This window comes from Pristiophorus japonicus, unplaced genomic scaffold (assembly GCF_044704955.1).
Source record: "Pristiophorus japonicus isolate sPriJap1 unplaced genomic scaffold, sPriJap1.hap1 HAP1_SCAFFOLD_314, whole genome shotgun sequence".
NCBI classification, from domain to species: Eukaryota; Metazoa; Chordata; class Chondrichthyes; family Pristiophoridae; genus Pristiophorus; species Pristiophorus japonicus.
In genome coordinates, this window is record NW_027252933.1 from 231,842 (window position 1) to 253,387 (window position 21,546).

The window sequence follows — 21,546 nt, forward strand, 5'->3', positions numbered from 1 at the left end:
ACACCAATGTCGTGCCATGTACAATGCAAGGTGTGTTACGAAATGCATGTTTGAAAAGAAAAATGTAAATGTACCGTCACCCATTCCGGGCACTGGATTGTGACACATGAAATGTAATTTGTGTGAATGTACCACAATGTATCCCGTTTATTGCACCGAATTGCACTTGAACTGAAAAACAAGAAATGTAACGAACGGAACTGCCGTCAGCACCCAGATGTATTGTATGGGATTGCTGACCGCAGCTAAATGTACTGAAATGCCATTGAATGTACTGTACAGATTGTTTTATGAATAAAGTATATTTTGAAATTTATAAAAATGCCTTGGGACGTTTCACTGCGTTCAAGGCGCTATATAAATACAAGTTTTTGTTGTTGCTGTTGTTGTGACGAAGACTCCCGGCCACAAGCTCACACCTCCCTATTGATCTTCCCCTGTGCAAAACTGGAACATTGCTTTTTCAAACACGTCAGATTCTGAATTCGTTTTCACGTGAAGATTTGACAAACATTTACTTCACAGGCAATAAATATACATCGCGATTATATTTGCGGAAAACTTTCCCTGGCCCGAAGGCATGTTACTGAGGGAGCTTTGATTTCCTTTTAAGGGCAATATGCAAATAAGGACGGTATCTTCTGTATTAATGCAGTGTTTTCACAAGGGATATATCATGAGACATTGCAATATTTTAGCAGAATGGACATGTCAAAGCAGCAGCACTTTGTGAAAAGGGACATTGTGATTTTTTATACATGAGTCGTTGAGACGTTAAGAGGCAGCGGATGATGTCGGGAGGCAGTTGTGTGCGAAAATCGAGCATACTTACCTGGCAGGGGAGTAACCATGATCAAGAAGGTGGTTTTCCCAGGACGAGGCTAGCCCATTGCACTTCGGGTGTGCTGACGCCTGCGATGTCCCCAAATGCGGGATACTCGACTGCAAAATTTGTGGTAGTGGGGGACTGCGTTCGCGCTCTCCCCTGGCTTTGCAATTAATATCAGAATTAGCGACATATGCATTTGTAACTTCAATGTTTCTTCATCAATCTCAATCTATACTTTATTTCCAACACAAGCACTGACAAAAATGGCCCCTGACTAACCCTGCAAAGCATTTACTGACAAGAGATTATCACAAAACTCTCGGAGTCCAAGCCGACGAACTGCGTATCATCATGCACAGACAATCCAACAGGGGACGACGGACAACTCGTGTGGGACTGTGCTGTCATACACACATAATCCAACAGGGGGACCATATTTCAGGTTTAAGAAATCACATTTCAGTGCCTTAAATATCTCACTTGGATCTCGGGGACCACAATTCCACACAGTACGGAAGCTATGGTCTCAGCAGAACATCACGCACTTTCACTTGCTTTAGCCACATAGTTCATTCAGCTTTCTTCACTGCTACTTTGGACAAATTGCTTGGGCATTTTCAGCGTTAAATCAACTCCAACCCACAAATCTCTTTCAATTCATCTGGAGCTATCTCAGCACACTTATTTTGGATCAGCTCGCTGATTGGCGCGTGGGCACACACAGCGGGAGCGACGAGGTCGGGGCGAAGGGGCGGTAAGAGACTGTGGAGGGACGTGATCGGGGACCAGGAGAGGCCTGAGTTCGGGGACAGGGGCCCAAGGACAGCACGGGGCCAGCCCACACTGCGGTATAAAAAGGGAGGGAGAGACAAAGTGGGGAATTATAGACCGGTTAGCCTGACATCAGTGCTGGGGAAAATGTTGCAATCATTTATTCAGGATGAAATAGCAGCGCATTTGGAAAGCAGTGACAGGATCGGTCCAAGTCAGCGTGGATTTAGGAAAGGGAAATCATGCTTGACAAATCTTACGGAATTTTTTGAGGATGTAACGAGTAGAGTGGACAAGGCAGAACCAGTGGATGTGGTGTATTTGGACTTTCAAAAGGCTTTTGACAAGGTCCCATTGGTGTGTAAAATCAAAGCACGTGGTATTGGGGGTAATATACTGACGTGGATAGAGAAATGTTTGGCAGACAGGAAACAGAGAGTTGTGATAAACGGGTCCTTTTCAGAATGGCAGGCAGTGACTGGTGTGGGGTACCGCAGGGCTCAGTGCTGGGACCCCAGCTCTTTACTATATACATTAACGATTTGGATGAAGGAATTGAGTGTAATATCTACAAGTTTGCAGATGACACTAAACTGGGTGGCGATGTGAGCTGTGAGGGTGACACTAAGAGGCTGCAGGGTGACTTGGACAGGTTAGGTGAGTGGGCAAATGCATGGCAGATGCAGTATAATGTGGATAAATGTGAGGTTATCCATTTTGGGGGCAAAAACACAAAGGCAGAATATTAGCTGAATGGCGGCAGATTAGGAAAAGTGGAGCTGCAACGCGACCTGGGTGTCATGGTACGTCAGTCATTGAAAGTTTGCATGCAAGTACAGCAGGCGGTGAAGAAAGCAAATGGTATGTTGGCCTTCACAGCTAGGGGATTTGAGTATAGGAGCAGGGAGGTCTTACTGCAGTTGTACAGGGCCTTGAGGGAGTTAGATATGGCCCTTGCAGCTAAGGAGATCAATGAGTATGGAGAGAAAGCAGGAAAGGGGTACTGAGGGAATGATCAGCCATGACCTTATTGAATGGCGGTGCAGGCTCGAGGGGCCGAATGGCCTACTCCTGCGCCTATTTTCTATGTTTCTATGTTTCTATGTTTCTATGGGAGGAAAAGCAATGTGTGAGGACACAAAAATCTGCAAAAGGACTTAGACAGTTTAAGTGAGTGGGCACAAATTTGGCAGAATTAGTATAATGTTGGAAAGTGTGAGGTCATGCACTTTGGCAGAAAAAAATCAAAGAGCAAGTTATTATTTAAATGGAGAAAGATTGCAAAGTGCCACAGTACAGCGGGACCTGGGGGTACTTGTGCATGAAACGCAAAAGGATAGTATGCAGGTACAGCAAGTGATCAGGAAGGCCAATGGTATCTTGGCCTTTATTGCAAAGGGGATAGAGTATAAAAGCAGGGAAGTCTTGCTACAGATATATAAGGTATTGCTGAGGCCACACCTGGAATACTGCGTACAGTTTTGGTTTCCATATTTACGAAAGGATATACTTGCTTTGGAGGCAGTTGAGAGAAGGTTCACTCAGTTGATTCCGGGGATGAGGTCGTTGACTTATGAGGAAAGGTTGAGTAGGTTGGGCCTCTACTCATTGGAATTCAGAAGAATGAGAGGTGATCTTATCGAAACATATAAGATGATGAGGGGGCTTGACAGGGTGGATGCAGAGAGGATGTTTCCACTGATGGGGGAGACTAGAACTAGAGGGCATAATCTTAGAATAAGTGGCCGCCCATTTAAAACTGAGATGAGGAGAAATTTCTTCTCTCAGAGGTTTGTAAATCTGTGGAACTCGCTGCCTCAGAGAGCTGTGGAAGCTGGGACATTGAATAAATTTAAGACAGAAATAGACAGTTTCTTGAATGATATGGGGATAAGAGATTATGGTAAGTGGGCAGGGAAGTGCCCCTTGGTCTGTCCTCCTACTCCTCTGGTACTTTCTCCTCCTTTGAGCATCTCACCTCGTTCCACCCGCCTCACATCTCATTTAAAATTCTCGTTCTCCACCACCCAGCCAAGTACCATAAACATTTTATCAGCGAGATTATCTTTAGTGCTCCCTCCCTCAGCCTCTGCACCAAGCAATTTCTCATCCCCAATGATTTTAACCTCCATCTCAATCCATCATGTTTTCTCTCCTATGATTTCACTACCCTCCTCCCTTAATCTCTTTCTCCACATAAACTCCCCAACACATATCCACGTCCTTGGTCTCACCTTGATCTCTCGTGGCCTCGCTACTCCCATCGTGTCACTCACAGATAAGGCCATCTCTGACCACTTCCTTGTATTTCTCTCCACCACATCACCCCCTCCACCCCCCTGACCCCCGCTCCCCCTGCCCCAGGCCCGCCCTGACCCTACTTCCTTCTGTGTCCGCCCCGGGAAAAAAACTCTCACCCACATCACTTACAACTGCGCTTACAAAATCCAAACTGTCCAGCCTTTGGCCCTCGATTCAATCTGACATTTCTGCAGCTACCGACCTGCTCAACCACACCCTGACCACCACCGTTGATGCTCCCGTCTCTGTTAAAACCATTGCACTCCCACCCTGTCCGTTCTGCCTGGTACTTGAATGGATATGGCAGACAACTGGTTTAGCCATTCACTCTCCGATATGGCTGAGCCACATAAAGCATTATCGGGTTTTGCTCTCGCCTTCCAAAACTGATCACTATTCCAGGATCAATATGTAGCTGATATTGTTAACGGTTCTCCTCGGGTACTGTCTCCCTTTCCTCAAAAAAACCAATCCTGGACTCAACGAGCTTGCAAACTTCCTGCCCATCTCCATCCTCCCTTTCCCTTCCAGAGTCTTTCATCGTGTTGTCGCCTCCCCCGGAGCTCCAGGTTTGAATCCCTCCAATCAGGTTTCCACCACTGCCACAGAACCAAAACAGCTTTTATCAAAGTTACAAATGACAGCCTTTGTGACGGTGGCAAAGATAAACTTTCCCTTCTTGAGCAGCCTGCAGATTTTGACACGGTTGACCACTCCATCCTCCTCCAACGCCTTCCCACCTTCATCCAGCTGGGTGGGACTGCACTCGCCTGCTTCCATTCTTATCCAGCTAATTGTAGCCAGAGAGTCACCTGCAATGGATTCTCTTCCCGTTCCCACATCGTTACCTCTGGTGTCCTCCAAGGATCTATCCTTGGCCCCCTCCTATTTCTCATCCTTATGCTGCCCTTCAGCGACATCATCCAAAAACACAGCATCAGTTTCCACATGTATGCTGTGACAGCCAGCTCTACCTCACTTCTCTTGACCCCTCCATGGTCTCTAAGTTGTCAGACTGCTTATCTGACATCCAATACTTAATCAGCTGAAATTTCCTGCAATTAAATATTTGGATTTTCCTGAGTCTCACCCACACAGTGCGGAGCGACCCGGGATATGGAGGGAAACCCGCAAGTGTGGAGTGACTTCACAGATCGTGTGCGACTTCAGGGTGGGTTCCCTGAGTGCTGGGCTGGCTTCCAGTCGTGTGGGAAACTCAGAGAAGGAGACCGCAGCAACAGGTAAGTGGTGGGCCCAGGATAGTGGGGACAGGGGTTCCAATCCCTGTGTCCGGGGGTGTGGGGGGTGCGGGCGGTAATTGTTCCTGGCGCAGGGTATGGCCCCTCGGGAGGTCGGATCGCTGACCCCGGAGGGGTGGGAGTGTTCCAGGCCCAGGGTATGACCCCTCGGGAGGTCGGATCCCTGACCCCGGGGGGAGTGTTCCAGGCCCAGGGTATGACCCCTCGGGAGGTCGGATCCCTGACCCCGGGGGTGGGCGGGGGGGGGGGGGGCGGTAAGTGTTCCAGGCCCAGGGTATGGCCCCTCGGGAGGTCGGATCGCTGACCCCGGGGGGGTGGGTGTGTTCCAGGCCCAGGGTATGACCCCTCGGGAGGTCGGATCCCTGACCCCGGGGGTGGGCGGGGGGGTGCGGTAAGTGTTCCTGGCGCAGGGTATGACCCCTCGGGAGGTCGGATCCCTGACCCCGGGGGGGTGGGTGTGTTCCAGGCCCAGGGTATGACCCCTCGGGATGTCGGATCCCTGACCCGGGGTTGGGGTGTTGCGGGCTGATGCTGGGGGAGCGGGGGTGCCAGGAGCAAGCATTCCTGCTCCTCCCGTCCCATCAGCATTGCTCCCTGAGGCTGAGGCCGCCTCATTGCAGCCACCCGGAATCCCAAGCCCCGGGATCTCAGCCGTCTGCAGTAAAACTGGCCAAATTGGTTAAAGTAGAGGCTTCAGGCCTCATTATAATATTTAAATTGCCAACCCTCCTCTTGGCAGTGGGTTGGCCCCATGCCCCTATCCCACCTTGGTGAAAGTGGGCGGGTTGGAGGCTGATTGGGGTCGGCTTTTACATTTGTTTCAACTTTCATTTCCAACCCACCCACTCTTCCCACAGAAAGTTCCGGCCACAATCTCCGTTCGCTAGCCACTGACTCCATCCTTCTCCATAGCATCTGTCAGAGGCTGAACCAGACTGATCGCAACTTTGGTGTCATATTTCATCCTGAAATTAGCTTCCGACCACATATCTGCGCCGTAACTAAGATAGCCGATTTCCACCTCCGTAACATCGCCTGTCTCCGCCCTTGCCTCAGCTCATCCATGCTGAAACTCTCATCCATGCCTATGTTACCTGGAGACTTGACTATTCCAACGCACTCCTGGTCGGCCTCCCACATTCTACCCTGCGTAAACTTGAGATCTTCCAAAAGTCGGCTGCCTGTGTCCTAACTCACACCAAGTCCTGCTCACCCATCACCCCTGTGCTCGCTGACCTACATTGGTTCCCAGTTCAGCAACAGCTCGATTTTAAAATTTTCATCCTTGTTTTCAAATCCCTCCATGGCCTCGCCCCTCCCAATGTCTATAATCTCCATCAGCCCCACAACCCCCCGAGCTATCGACACTCCTCTATTTCTGCCCTCTTAGGCATCCCTAATTTTAAATGCTTAATTATTGGCAGCCGTACCTTCTGTTGCCTAGGCCCTAAGCTCTGGAATTCTGTTGCCTTTGCCTCTCTACATCTCCTTTTTCCGTTAAGATGCTCCTTGAAACCTACCTTTTTGGCCACGTTTTTGGTCATCTGCCCTAATATCTCCTTATGTGGCTTAGAGTCAAATTTTGTTTGATAACGCTTCTGTGAAGTAACTCGGACCGTCTTACTATGTTTAAGGCAGTATATAAACACAAGTTATTGTTGTTGTTGTGATCGGGATGGGAAGGTGGGTCATGAGCTTTGCCCCGAGGGATGGCCTGGGTGGGAAGGAAGAGAAGGATGCGGCAGCGAAGGCTGCTACTTGTAAGGAGGCAGTGACGGGTTCCTCAATAGACCCTTCGACAGAGGCACAGGGGAAAGCTGTGGGCTTATCCAAAGGGGGATCAAACCTGACAGTGCCAGGACAGTAGGCTGGGTTGGAGAAGGAATTGAGGGGGTCAAATGACATTTGAAAAATGAAAGGTGACATGACTGGGTGATAGGAAGGGGAGTAGACAGGAGAGCAGAGAGGAGCGAAGAGACAAAAATGGAGATGGAAGTAATGGGCTTGGGTTTGATCTGTGGGGATGTGAAGAGCTGCAAAGAGAATGGAGAGAGAGTCCTTGGCCCAAAGCTCCCGTTGACCCTTTGAGGGGACAGAAGTGCAGCGGGGTGGGACTTCTCGCTGCTCTTTTTCTGTCTCCTTGATCCTTTCCCAAATCCTGTGGATGGGGTCATTGGGATATCCAAGGTGGGCACACACAGCTGTAGTTCCCCAATGGAGGTGTCCACCGCACTGAGCAGGTGAACTGAGGAGCAACTCCATGACAAGGCCCAGAGGCTAAAAGCAAAGATAAATATTTGAAAATGTTGTCCTGCCCGTGTGGGATCAGAGGGTAAACTCTGTGAAGGTAATAAGTCCCTTCAGGATCAATCACCTCCGTGTTCATTATTCATGGGACTTCTTCATGACACAACTGGACCCGTGCCCACTCTCAGCAGTGTGCCTATCACTGGGTCTATCGGGCACAATGGGCAGAATTCCTGGACGTGTCCTGGAAAGCCCCAGACATGCCCCCAGTCAGTGCGATGTAACGGGGCAGGTCTGAGTGGGGCAGCCCCTCCATTGAGCACAGTTTCCCAGGGAAGTTGAAATGACCTCCACACTAATAGCAGCCAGCAGTCACATTGCAGTTCTTCACATCTCCACAGATCAGAATCTACCCTCGTAAATCCTTTTAAAAGGGAATTAGACTTTAAGTGAAAAAGAGGAAGATTGCAAAGAGTGCGGGGTGCAAACAGCGATGGGATTAGAACAGGTGGCTGATGTGGCTCAATAGGCTCTGCCCAGTCAGTTATTAAAATAGTTTAGCCTTCTTTTGTACATCACAGGACTCCAAATTACATTTATTCATGAGGCTCCCGTCTGAGTCAAACAAGTGCCTCAACCACCCAAGAAAACATCAGCATTAAAATGTCCGCGGGCCAGTGAACGAGCAGGAACTTTACTGCTTGGGTTTATAACAGTCCAAAAAGTACTTCATTGGCTGAAAAGCACTTTGAGAGGTTCGGTGGTCTGAAAGACGTAATATAAATCCAGGTCTTTTTTTCAGTCCCATTCCGTCCAGTTACTGTCGGGCAGAAGGAGGTAAGAGTCTCCCTAGTAGGGGCTGGATTTTCACTATGTTGCCGCCTATGTTTGTGCCCCAGGGGGCGGTAATGGAGGCGGGGATGGTTTCCGGGCGGCCGGCCAGCTCCCAGTGTCCCGCCGGGGGCACAGAGCAGCACTGCCTGGGAGCATTAAACCGGCATCCTTTGAAATCTGGCGCTTTCACCAAAAACCTTTTTCCTTCCTTTCAGGTATCAAGGATTGTAAACTCCAACAACTCTTGGACACCAATGCCCCTCCGAAACCTTCTCCCCGACACTTCCCCCTGATCCCATCCCTTCTTCCAATCTCATCCCCTGCCATGTTTTCACTATCGCCTCTGACCTTCCTCTCTCTGACCCCGAACGATCAGTCCTCAGCAAAGGTCAGAGCTTCATCCCCTTACGCCCCTACCTCAATGAATTCCGAGCTCGGCACAATGCTGAGCTCTTTTTCCGCCACCTTCACCTTCGTGCCCACTTCTTCGGCCAGGAGTCTTCCCCCCACACAGCCGACCCTTTCTCACGCTTTCAGAAATCTCGCTCTACCTGGACCTCTCCCTCTGGCCTCGAACCCTCTCTAGACCTCTTCATTGCAAATTGCCGATGATACATCGGCCATCTTAATTTCTCTGCTCCCCTCACTCACTCACTCCAACCTACCTCTATCTGAACTTGCAGCAATCCGCTCGCTCAGATCCAACTTCAACCTTGTGAATAAACCTGCTGACAAGGGCGGCGCTGTTGTTTGGCAAACCGACCTCTACCTTGCAGAGGCTGATCGCCAACTCTCTGACATCTCCTCCGACCACCCCCTGAACCATGACCCCACGACTGATCGTCAAGCCATCATTTCCCAGACTGTCACTGACCTCATCTCCTCTGGAGATCTTCCCTCCACAGCCACCAACCTCATAGTTCCCCAACAACACACAGCCCACTTCTACCTCCTTCCTAAGATCCACAAACAGGACTGCCCCGGTAGACCCATTGTTTCAGCCTGTTCTTGCCACACAGAACTTATTTCTTCTTATCTCGACTCTATTTTCTTCTCCCCTTGTCCACTCTCGTCAACGCCCTCCGTCACTTTAACAGTTTCCAGTATCCTAGCCTCAACCATCTCGTTTTCACTATGGACGTCCAATCCTTCTACATTTCCATCCCCCACCAGGATGGCCTGAGGGCGCTCCGATTCTTCCTCGAGCAGAGGCCCAACCAATCCCCATCCATCACCACCTTCTTCCGCCTGGCTGAACTTGTTCTCACATTGAACAACTTCTCCTTTAACTCCACTCACTTTCTCCAAATTAAAGGTGTTGCTATGGGAACCCGCATGGGTCCTATCTATGCCTTTTTGTGGGATATGTGGAACATTCTTTCTTCCAGTCCTACTCGGGTCCCCTCCCTCACCTCTTTTTCCGGTACATTGATGACTGTATCGGTGCCGTTTCCTGCTCTCGCCCTGAACTAGAAAATGTTATTCACTTTGCATCCAATTTCCACCCTTCCCTCACCTTCACATAATCCATCTCCGACTCTTCCCTTCCCTTCCTCGACTTTTCTGTCTCTATTTCTGGGGATAGACTTTCGACCAGTACCCACTAGAAGCCCACTGAATCCCACAGCTGCCTGGACTATACTTCCTCCCACCCCACATCCTGTAAGGACTCCATTTCATTCTCCCAGTTTCTCCGTCTCCGTTGCATCTGCTCTGATGACACCACCTTTCACACTTGTGCCTCTGATATGTCTTTTTCCTCAGCCGAGGATTCCTCTCCGTCGTGGCTACGATGGCCCTCGACCGTGCCCGTTCTATTTCCTGCATCTCTGCTCTCACCCCTTCCCCTCAGAACCATGACAGGATTCCCCTTGTCCTCACCTTTCACGCCATCAGCCTGCACGTTCAATGGATCATCCTCCGCCATTTCCGCCACCTCCAGTGTGATCCCACTACCAATCACATCTTCCCCTCCCCTCCCTTCTCAGCGCTCTAAAGGGACCGCTCCCTCCGGGACACTTTGGTCCACACCGTGGTCACCCCCTGCAGCCCCTCCCCATCCCACAGCACCTTCCCGTGCAAGTGCAGGAGATGCAACACCTGACCTTTTACCTCCTCCCTTCCCACTATCCAGGACCCCAAATGCTCCTTCCAGGTGAAACTGATTTACATGTACTTCTTTCAATTTAGTACACTGTATTCGTTGCTCACAATGTGGTCTCCTCTACACTGGGAAGACCAAGCGTAGATTGGGTGACCGCTTTTCTGAACACCTCCATTCAGTGTGACCCTGAGCTTCTGGTCACCTGTCACTTTAATCCTTCACTCTACTCCCACTCTGATATCTCCATCCTCGGACTCCTCCACTGTTCCAGTGAAGCTCAGCGCAAGCTCGAGGAACAGCACCTCATCTTTCGTTGAGGCACTTTACCGCCTTCTGAACTCAAGATCAAGTTCAACAATTTCAGAGCATAACCTCTGGCCATCTTTGGCTGTCTTCCCTCCCCATCTTATGTTTTGTTCTTCTCCGTTTTTTTAATCTTTGTCTCTAATGGCAGCTGGTCATTACTCTGCCATTCACACCCTATCCCACCCTCCTGTATGGCTCAGAGATGTTGACCATATACAGTAGACACCTCAAATCTCTGGAGAAATACCACCAACGATGTCTCCACAAGATCCTGCAAATCCCCTGGGAGGACAGATGCACCAACGTTAGCATCCTCGATCAGGCCAACATCCCCAGCATCGAAGCACTGACCACACTCGACCAGCTCCGTTGGGCAGGCCACATTTGCATGCCTGACACAAGACACCCAAAGCAAGGCTCTACTTGGAACTCCTATACGGCAAGCGAGCCCCAGGTGGGCAGAGGGAACGATTCAAGGACACACCCAAAGCTTCCTTTATAAAATGCAACATCCCCACCAACACCTGGGAGTCCCTGGCCAAAGACCGCCCTAAGTGGAGGAAGTGCATCTGGGAGGGCACTGAACAACTCGAGTCTCGTCGCCGAGAGCATACAGAAATCAAGCGCAGGCAATGGAAGGAGCGTGCGGCAAACCTGTCCCGCCCACCCTTTCTTTCAACGACTGCCTGTCCCACCTGTGACAGAGACTGTAATTCCCGTATTGGACTGTTCAGTCACCCAAGAATTCACTTTCAGAGTGGAAGCAAGTCTTCCTCGATTTCGAGAGACTGCATATGGTGATCCAGATTGACTTTTTTCTAACTTCTACTATTACCATTTCAATTCGACCCAACATCCCCTTTGTCTCTCTAATCTCTCCTGCCTTCCACCCTATCACAGACCTTCCCTTTTGTTCTTTCTCACTCTCCCCCTTTCAGTGCTTGAGAACCTGTTCTTTTCGAACATTTGGCAATTCTGATGAAAGGTCGTTGACCTGAAATGTTAACTTTGTTTTTCTTTCCACAGATGCTGCTTGACCCGCTGAGATTTCCAGCATTATCTGGTTTTATTTCAGATTCCAGCATCCACAGTATTTTGCTCGTACATTGAAATTTGCTGTGTGCTCACCGTATAGCGTCCCGTAGTGTGCCACGGTGGGACGGCCTGGAAAACCAGGTGATCAGAGCTGTCCCAGCAGCGGTGAGTGCTGGAATTGGTGAATGAGGTAAGTGTGATGGTTTTGTTTTGTTCTATTTTTGCGATGTAGCTTATTGTGGGGTGTTTAAGGTATTGGGAGTGTTTGTTGTGCTTTCAGGTGCGATTTTTTTTTTGCCACAGAATCCTCTCCTGGAGCACTCCGAGGCCGGCTCTTTGGCAATGGATTTTCAGTTGGTCAGCCGGCTTAAAAGAGGTGTAACGCCTCCCTTATCGCTCTGCCTCACACTCAGGGCCCAGCTGATGAATTTTGCTGACTGTACCCAGGCTCACTTTACCGCCCTGCCGCCATTACCACCCTGAAATGAGCAGAACCGAAAATCTAGCCCTATGTGTGTATCTTTGCTCTAATGCTGTAAGGAACTTCAACCCAGGAGTATAAGGATGTGACCAATTCCCTGTTCGACCAGTGAGCCTGTATTTACTACAAGGTGTGGTTATGTGTCCTGCCCCACACTGTCGAGTAGGATCACCTTTACTGTTACTGGTGCCCGGTCCCACTACTGAATTAATATTGGGCCAAATTTTGCTGGAGTGGGGCAACTCGCACCATGTGCCGTTAGTTGGACTTTTCCTGCCCCCTTCAGCGCAAAGGGTTTTTGTGCTGTAACTTGCTGGAAGTTCGAGCTCATAGCAGCGTGGCGAGGGCAAGGGGCATCTAGGACCTGAGTGAAGGACGGGAACAACAGGTTAACTCCTTAACTAATGAGATTTAAACACAGAGAAATGAACTAGGAATGACTGAGAGTGAATTCAATGTCAGCAAAAGATCGGTTTAAGAGAGACAGAGGAAGGAGACAGGAAGGAAAAGTAGGAAAAAAATTAAATTTTAAATTTGACATTTTTAAAATCTCCAACAACAATTCACTAATTGACGGAATAAGATTCCAGACATTTAATTGTTCACTTTATAGACCAGGGAGGTTGACGAGCACTCATTAACAAATATCACATTGTTAACAGGGTACCTATGAAGAAACCTCAGGAAACTCACGGGGAGATTAAGGGCGAGATATCGTTTTTTGCGAAGGTAACGTCTGAGCAGCGCAAATCATCCAGGGTGTCCCTTCCCCGCCACAAGTTATTGGCCGATTTGTACATTAATAGTGGCGTGCGGCATTCACACAGTTACTGTTTCAGCAAATTCCGGCCCAGTACCTACATTATTAATACATGCTACTTCATGCACATCGCTGTATTAGCTTTGTTAACTGTCATTGCAGAATTCACAACAATAAGTTCCAAAGTTTAAAATATCACAAAACTTACACAGTATAACTGAAGTGCCAAGAATGACTACAGACAGCAGGATGGAGAGACCCAGGAGGATGACCAGAGATGGCTGTTTTCCTCGGACAGGCTCGGCTGATCGCACACCATGTTCTGCAAAGTGTAAGTGCAAGTCATCACTGAAAGGATTAGAGGGAGCCATCTTGTGGAAAAGGCTCCAAACCTTTTCTCATTTGCACCTGGAGAAGAGGAAGAGGAGCCGAGACTTGTTGTCAACACTGGAGTTTTTAAACTTTGCACGACTGAGCCTATCGAACCCACATTTCTTCAATTCAAGGACATTCATCAACAACAGGTTAGAGATCTACACTGTGCAGGAAATTGAAGTGACGCAAGTTACAAACAGTCACAAAATATCATTTATTCAGGTAATCTGCAAAGTACAAGGAATAAAGACCCTTTGTTCATCTCACACCTCTATCCTCATCATTTCTTCAACTTTTCACCATCCCTCATCCAGCATCTTTACTTCAAAACCTTCCTCACAGATTTCAGTGTGAGCCAACACCATCAGTTAAAGGGATGGTCATAGGGGGTTTCTGACCCCACTGCTTTATTCATTGTGTGTTCACACCATCAGTTAAAGGGATGTCACAGGGATTTATGACCCCACTGCTTTATTCACTGTTCAGCTGTAAAATCAATCAGTTTTTCTGAAGAAATTGAATTTCCTGACAACACGTTCCCTCAACCAGTGAGAAATGACCTTTTCACTGTTGCTAATTGATCTGAGGGTGTTCGTGAATTCGAGCTAATTAACTCAAACTGAATATACAATAATGATCAGATCACTGATGGGTACCTGGCTTCACTTCTTCCTGTTTTCCTCTGTCTTCTCTTAGTCGTTCAGGATGAAAATTGTCGAGATTTTGATAATCGTCCAGCTCCATATTATCAGCTGGAAGAAGTTCTTGTCTTTGAAGAACATGTGAGAGGCAGTTGGAGAAATGGGACCTTTTGTCTCACACAGTTCCTCTTGCTGCGCTTTCAGTGTTTCTCTGAAAAACCACAACTATAAATATTTTTTGCTGTTAGTAAGAGCCCCTTTGTGAAAGTGACCTCCAGCTCCCTGCAATGCTATTGAGTACAATAAGTGTGCCAATAAAGAGAATTATTTCAGCTGTTGTTTAGTTCCCCAATGCAGTATAACCAGTTACAGCACAAACTTCGGTGGAATCTCAAGTTCCTCATTTATGTAGCAAATGGGTCATGGATTTGAGTCCAATCCTATTAAACCCTGTGTCACTTTCCCACACATTTAACTTCAGAATTTTGCAGCATCTGAGACATGTCCAAATTAACTGAGGCTTTGGTCTCAAACCTGAACCAACCCGGAGTGCTGCGCGGACAGAGGCTGGATTCTCTAGGACGAGGGATCACCTGCTCAGCCTTTAAAGCCTCTACCATCTCATCATCATCATAGGCAGTCCCTTGGAATCGAGGAAGACTTGCTTCCACTCCTGAAGTGAGTTCTTTGGTGGCTGAACAGTCCAATATGAGAGCCACAGATTCTGTCACAGGTGGGACAGATCGTCATTGAGGGAAGGGTGGGTGGGACTGGTTTGCCGCATGCTCTTTCCGCTGTCTGCGCTTGATTTCTGCATGCTCTCGCCGTGGAGACTCGAAGTGCTCAGCATCCTCTCGGATGCACTTCCTCCACTTAGGGCGGTCTTGGGCTCACTGTTGCACTTTATCAAGGAGGCTTTAAGGGTGTCCTTGTAGCGTTTCTGCTGCCCACCTTTGGCTCGTTCCCAGGCTAACCCTTCGGCCTGTTGCTCCCCTGCACTGTCTTCCAGCCATTATGGGTGGTGCGGCTAGCTGTGCCGTGGTGAAAAGATGCCGGTCTGATCAGGCGTGATCCCGTGGCTTGTCGACTCTCGCGGCCATCTGCTCCTGGGGTGGGGCTTGCTGCTGCTTGGATCCCAGGATTGAGGACATTCCCCTTTGTTCTTTCCTCCCCTCCCCACTTTCCCTGCCCCAAAACGTGCTTAAAATCTGTTACATCTCTCACTTTTTCCAGTTCTGATGAAAAGTCATCAACCTGAAACGCTAACTCTGTTTCTCTCTCCACAGATGCTGCCTGACCTGCTGAGTATTTCCAGCATTTTCTGTTTCTACTGCATTATCTAGATATGTGTGAGATCCTTTGTGAGCAAAGACGTGAGAAGCTCAGGAGTAAGGGAGTGATCTCTCATATCTAGGTGCTGGTGCTTCATTGATTTGGAAGTCATCAGGTTACCTACCTGACTTTGTGAGGTGATTGATGCCAAAAGGACAGAACTCCCCAGAGGGCTTTGGAGGCTGGGTCATTGAATATATCTAAGGTGGAGATGGATTTTTGAACGATAAGGGAGTCAAGGGTTATGGGGAGCGGACAGGGAAGTGGAGTTGAGGCCAAGATCAGATCAGCCATGATCTTATTGAATGGTGGAGCAGGCTCGAGGGCCGAATGGCCTACACCAGCTCCTATATGTTCTTATGTATGTTTGTGCCATATGTGTTGAGGGGACTGCCGTGTGGAAGCATCAGACACTCGGACCCCACGACCCGACCCACCAGTGCCGAATTGACCAGCGATCTCAGCCAATGGGTGGAACCATGGCAGCCAGGTCCCGCAATGCCTCTTTAGGATACTGATAACCGCGAGCCATCACACCCTGCAGTCTGTCTCCCAAGGCCTGAGGAGCAGCCATTTCATTGACCACTGGCCGGATATTCCAAGGCAGTAGTCAAGCACTGGATGGGCTCCTGCACTTAGAAATGTATTTACATAGAAACATAGAAATTTACAGCGCAGAAGGAGGCCATTTCGGCCCATCATGTCTGCGTCGGCCGACAAAGAGTCGCACGGCCCTCGGTCAGCAGCCCTAAAGGTCACATATAAACCTATGAACAATGACGGAAAGGCAAAGAGCACCCAGCCAACCAGTCTGCCTCACACAACTGCGACACCCCTTATACTGAAAACATTCTACACTCCACCCCAACCGGAGCCATGTGATCTCCTGGGAGAGGCAAAAAATAGATAAAAACCCAGGCCAATTTAGGGAGAAAAAATCTGGGAAAATTCTTCTCCGACCCATCCAGGCGATCAAAACTAGTCCAGGAGATCACCCTGGCCATATTCTATTTCCTGCAGTACTTACCATTATATCTGCGCCATCCAACAAAAGGTCATCCAGTCTAATCCCAATTACCAGCTCTAGGTCCGTAACCCTGCAGGTTACTGCACTTTAAGTGCCCAGCAAACCATCTCTTAAAAGTGGTGAGGGTTTCTGCATGCACCACTCTTCCAGGCAACGAGTTCCAGATCCCCACAATCCTCTGCGTAAAAAAGCCCCTCCTCAAATCCCCTCTCAACTTTCCACCAACCATCTTAAAACTATGCCCTCTCGTAATAGACACCTCCACCAATGGAAATAGACTGTTACTATCCACTATGTCCAGGCCCCTCAATATTTTGTACACCTCGAAGAGGTCTCCTCTCAACCTCCTCTGTTCCAATGAGAACAAACCCAGCCTATCCAGTCTGTCCTTATAACTAAGATTCTCCATTCCAGGCAGCATCCTCGTAAATCTCCTCTGCACCCTCTCGAGTGCAATCACATCCTTCCTATAATACGGTGACCAGAACTGCATGCAGTACTGCAGCTGTGGCTAACCAAGCTGTTATACAATTTAAGTATAACCCTTCTGCTCTTATAATCTCTGCCTCGGCCAATAAAGGCAAGCATTCCGTATGCCTTTTTAACCACCTTATCCACCTGGCCTGCTACTTTCAGAAATCTGTGAACAGCTATTGGAGGCGTGGCCTGATCATTTGGAGCCTGGAGCAGTGAGGGAATGAGCTCCCTGCTGTAGCTCCTGCCTGAAGGCATTTATGAACCATAGAAACATAGAAACATAGAAAATAGGTGCAGGAGTAGGCCATTCGGCCCTTCTAGCCTGCACCACCATTCAATGAGTTCATGGCTGAACATGCAACTTCAGTACCCCATTCCTGCTTTCTCACCATACCCCTTGATTCCCCTAGTAGTAAGGACTTCATCTAACTCCTTTTTGAATATATTTAGTGAATTGGCCTCAACAACTTTCTGTGGTAGAGAATTCCACAGGTTCACCACTCTCTGGGTGAAGAAATTCCTCCTCATCTCGGTCCTAAATGGCTTCCCCCTTATCCTTAGACTGTGTCCCCTGGTTCTGGACTTCCCCAACATTGGGAACATTCTTCCTGCATCTAACCTGTCTAACCCCGTCAGAATTTTAAACGTTTCCATGAGGTCCCCTCTCATTCTTCTGAACTCCAGTGAATACAAGCCCAGTTGATCCAGTCTTTCTTGATAGGTCAGTCCCGCCATCCCGGGAATCAGTCTGGTGAACCTTCGCTGCACTCCCTCAATAGCAAGAATGTCCTTCCTCAGGTTAGGAGACCAAAACTGTACACAATACTCCAGGTGTGGCCTCACCAAGGCCCTGTACAATTGTAGCAACACCTCCCTGCCCCTGTACTCAGACCAGCCCAGGAAGAGGAGGAAGGGGCTTACTTCATTACAATCCATCCAGAGGGAGAGGAGGAGAGCAGAAAATTAAACAACTTTATTACTTCTACAGAGAGTTGGAGAGAGGGGGAAAAGAACAACAACCTGTGTGGAAGGAGGGAGACTCGACAACATTCTACAGGTGGGTGTACTGGTGCATTCCCCTAAAAGACATTGTTTTATTGGTGGGGGGAGAAAAGAAGATTTCTTCAAGGCCTGGAACATTGCGGGGGCTGTGTGTGTGGGGGGGTCTTGCTTACAGCTAGGCCCCACACACCACTGAAGCACCCCTCCCCCATTGCCTAGCCTGGGATAGCTGGAGCTACTTGGCTGAAGAATTATTAATCATCCTATTTAACATCGTTGGGAGTGTGTGCCTGGGTGGCTCCAGCTGTCCCAGGTGAAGACATCTTCTCCCCCCACCCGAAGACCATCTACAAAGACTGTGTTTTTTGCCATCTGAGGGGTGCACCTCAAGAAACAACCACCCATCGTTGTGAGCGGAGACCTGCCCTCGCAGCTTCCCTCTTTCCCACCCCTCTCACTTTCTCTCTCTCTCTGTCTCTCCCCTCTCTCTCTGAGAGCCCTTTCCTCCTAATTGAAAAAAAACAATTAAGACAACTGAGCAGAGGGAGCAAGGCCCCTCTCCAATTGTCAACTAGAGGAGAGTTGTGCCTCATTGAGAGCAGTCTGTCCCCGGGGAGGGTGAGCCGGTCGAGGCTGCCCAGCCTCTGCCTCCCGGGGATGGCGTGGAGGATCTGCCTGTCGTGGGGGGCTTGGGGCCAGCGGAGGAATGCTTTGCCGGCGGGCCGGGTGTCCCGGGGACTGAGGCGGGCGGGGCCGAAAAGGCCGAACCTGAGCCCGCCCAGCTATTAACCAACTTCCCCCGGGAGTCACTCGACCCGACAGAAACTGAAATTAATGATTTTAATGACACTGTAAATGCTGGGCCGGGGGGTGGCAGCGGGGAGGGGGAGGAACACCCACCCTCGCCCCCTACTTTGGAGCTGGAGCACTTGGAGGGCCTGGGGATTTCCTATGGCCGGGCCTCTCCTTGTTCCCCGGTTCCTGGGGCGGAGGGGGAACCCCTTCCGCTGTCGTTTCCCGACCCGGCACCATTTTTAAAAGAGCCCAGTAGGGACTCCTCTGCCGACGATCCTGGGGGTGGGATCGGGGCAGAGCCAGGGCCGGTTGGAGCGGCCGGTTCATTTGCCGTACCTTGTGCGGTCGATGGGCCGGCTGCTGGCGGCCACCTCCCGGAGGAGGACGGGGACTCGGTGGGGGACGCGGGAGAAGAACTAGAGACCACCGCCAGCAAGGCGGTGGATCTGCTCGCGGCCGCCGCTGAGACCCTCCTCATTCCTGCAAAGGAACTCCGGGACTTTTTGGCCCAGAGCCGGGGTCGCTGCAACCGAGCCCAACTGGCCCTGGAAAAATGGTCCGAGCCAGAGCTGATCAAGGGGTCCGTCCGCGCCGCCGCTAAAACCTTGGCCGCGGGCGGGCCCTTGACAAAGGCGCAACACCTTGAGCAGCGTGAGCTCGAGGGACTCCTCGCTGGGCTGTGGAGGGAGTGGAGTTCAACAAAAGACTCCGCTCCCTCCCCCACAATAGGTTAAGGTAGAGGTTGCACTATGCTTTTGCTATGAAGATAACCATAGCCAGCCTCAACATCAACGGCGGCAGAGGGGCACGCCGTAGATTTGACAATTTTTCGCTCCTGCGGGAGGGGAAATATGCGGTGTGCTTCCTGCAAGAAACCCACACCGTTCCAGGAGACGAAGCCACGTGACTCCTGGAATGGCAAGGAGAGGTCCGCATGAGCCACCTCACTGCCACTTCTAGTGGGGTGGCCATCTTGCTGGGCCCGCATTTTCAGCCGGAGATCTTGGGGGTCGAGGAGCCCGTGCCAGGCCGCTTGCTGCACGTAACGGTTCGCCTGGGAGACGTGCCGCTCCATCTCGTGAACGTGTACGCCCCTCAGCCCGGCCCGCAGCAAACGCGCTTCTTTGAAGGGGTGTCTGCTCTTCTTGGCTCCGTCGACGTCGGCGACTGCATTGTCCTCGGGGGGGATTTTAACTGCACCCTCAAGGCGAGGGACCGCTCCGGTGCCCCGCAGTGCATGACGGCGATGGAGAAGTTGAGGGACCTGGTCGGGTCCTTCGACTTGGTGGACGTCTGGCGAAATCTCCACCCCGACTCCAGCGCCTTTAATTGGGTGAGGCCTGGAGTAGGATGGTCCAGAGTCGACCGCCTTTACGTGTCTCGGGCGTACGTTTCCTGCGTCCCGGCGGCCTCCATGCGGCCGGTGCCGTGTTCGGACCACCACCTGGTGTGGGCGGAGCTCGCTTCGCTCCGCGCGAGGACGGGGTCCGCGTACTGACATTTTAACAACCAGCTGCTGGAGGACGTGCGGTTCCAGGACTCGTTCCGTCGTTTCTGGTCCGACTGGAGAAGGAAGCAGGGGGGCTTCCCCTCCTTGAGGCTATGGTGGGACGTGGGCAAGGCTCATCACGTCCGCATCTTCTGTCAAGAGTACGCGAGGGGGTCGACCAAGAGGCGGGCGGCCAGGATCGGGCGCCTAGAAAAAGAGGTGCTCGACCTGGAATCCCGTCTCGGTCAAGTTGTCGAGGACCCGGCCCTGCGGACGGTGTACGAAGCGAAGAAGGCCGCGCTGAAGGACCTGCAGCTCGTCGGGTCCCGAGGCGCGTTCGTGAGGTCGCGGATCCGGTTCCTGCGGGATCTGGACCGCGGCTCCCCCTTCTTCTACTCGCTGGAAAAAAGGCAGAGTGTCCGTAAGCAGCTCTTGACGCTGCTGGCCGACGACGGCTCTCTCGTCTCGGATCCGGAGGGCGTCAACAACAGGGCCCGTGAATATTATGGGGCTCTGTTCTCTCCGGATCCGTCCAACGAGGAAGCGCGTAGAGTTTTGTGGGAGGACCTGCCGAAGGTCAGCCCGGAGGACGCCGAAAATCTGGAAGCTCCGCTAAGCCTGGCGGAGCTGACCGGCGCCCTCGACCGGCTCTCGAGGGGAAAATCCCCGGGGCTGGACGGGCTGACCGTGGAGTTCCACAGGGCGTTCTGGGACGTCCTGGGGGGCGACTACGCGCGGGTCCTGGGGGAAAGTCTGGCGACCGGGGAGATGCCCCTCTCTTGGCGCAGGGCAGTCATCGTCCTGCTGCCTAAGAAGGGCGATCTCCGCCTCCTTAAGAACTGGCGCCCGGTCTCCCTCCTCACCACGGACTACAAAATCTTCGCCAGGGCGATGTCTGCTCGCCTTGGTGCCGTGCTGGACCACATGATCCACCCCGACCAGTCCTACACGGTCCCGGGCCGGACAATCCACGACAACATCCATCTGGTCCGGGACCTCATCCATCATTTCCAGGAGGCTGGTCTGTCGGTCGCCTTCCTATCTCTCGACCAAGAGAAGGCGTTCGACAGGGTGGATCACGACTATCTGCTCAGAACTCTGCGCGCTTTCGGGTTCGGGACGCATTTCGTCGCCCGGATCCGACTTTTGTACGCCGCCGCGGAGTGTCTGATTAAGGTTAACGGGTCCTTGACGGCGCCCCTTCACTTTAGGAGAGGGGTGCGCCAGGGATGCCCCATGTCTGGCCAGTTATACGCCGTCTGCGTGGAGCCTTTCCTGCGCCTCCTGCGGACGAGGTTGACGGGACTGGCTCTGCAAGGGCCGGGCGTGGAGGTCGTCCTCTCGGCTTACGCCGATGACGTGCTCCTCGCGGTAGAGGATCCCGCTGACCTGCGGAGGATGCGTGAGTGCCAGGAGATTTACTCGGCCGCGTCCTCCGCCAGGATCAACTGGGAGAAATGTTCCGGACTCCTGGTGGGTCA

The 21,546-nt window shown here is 51.0% G+C and overlaps 1 non-coding gene across 1 annotated transcript; it reads left to right on the forward strand.

Moving 5' to 3' along the window:
* The first annotated feature begins 824 nt into the window (after positions 1-824).
* LOC139249462 (U1 spliceosomal RNA) lies at positions 825-988 on the forward strand. The gene has a single exon (XR_011591178.1). It is a non-coding gene; the product is annotated as a U1 spliceosomal RNA (small nuclear RNA).
* Positions 989-21,546: the final 20,558 nt, after the last annotated feature.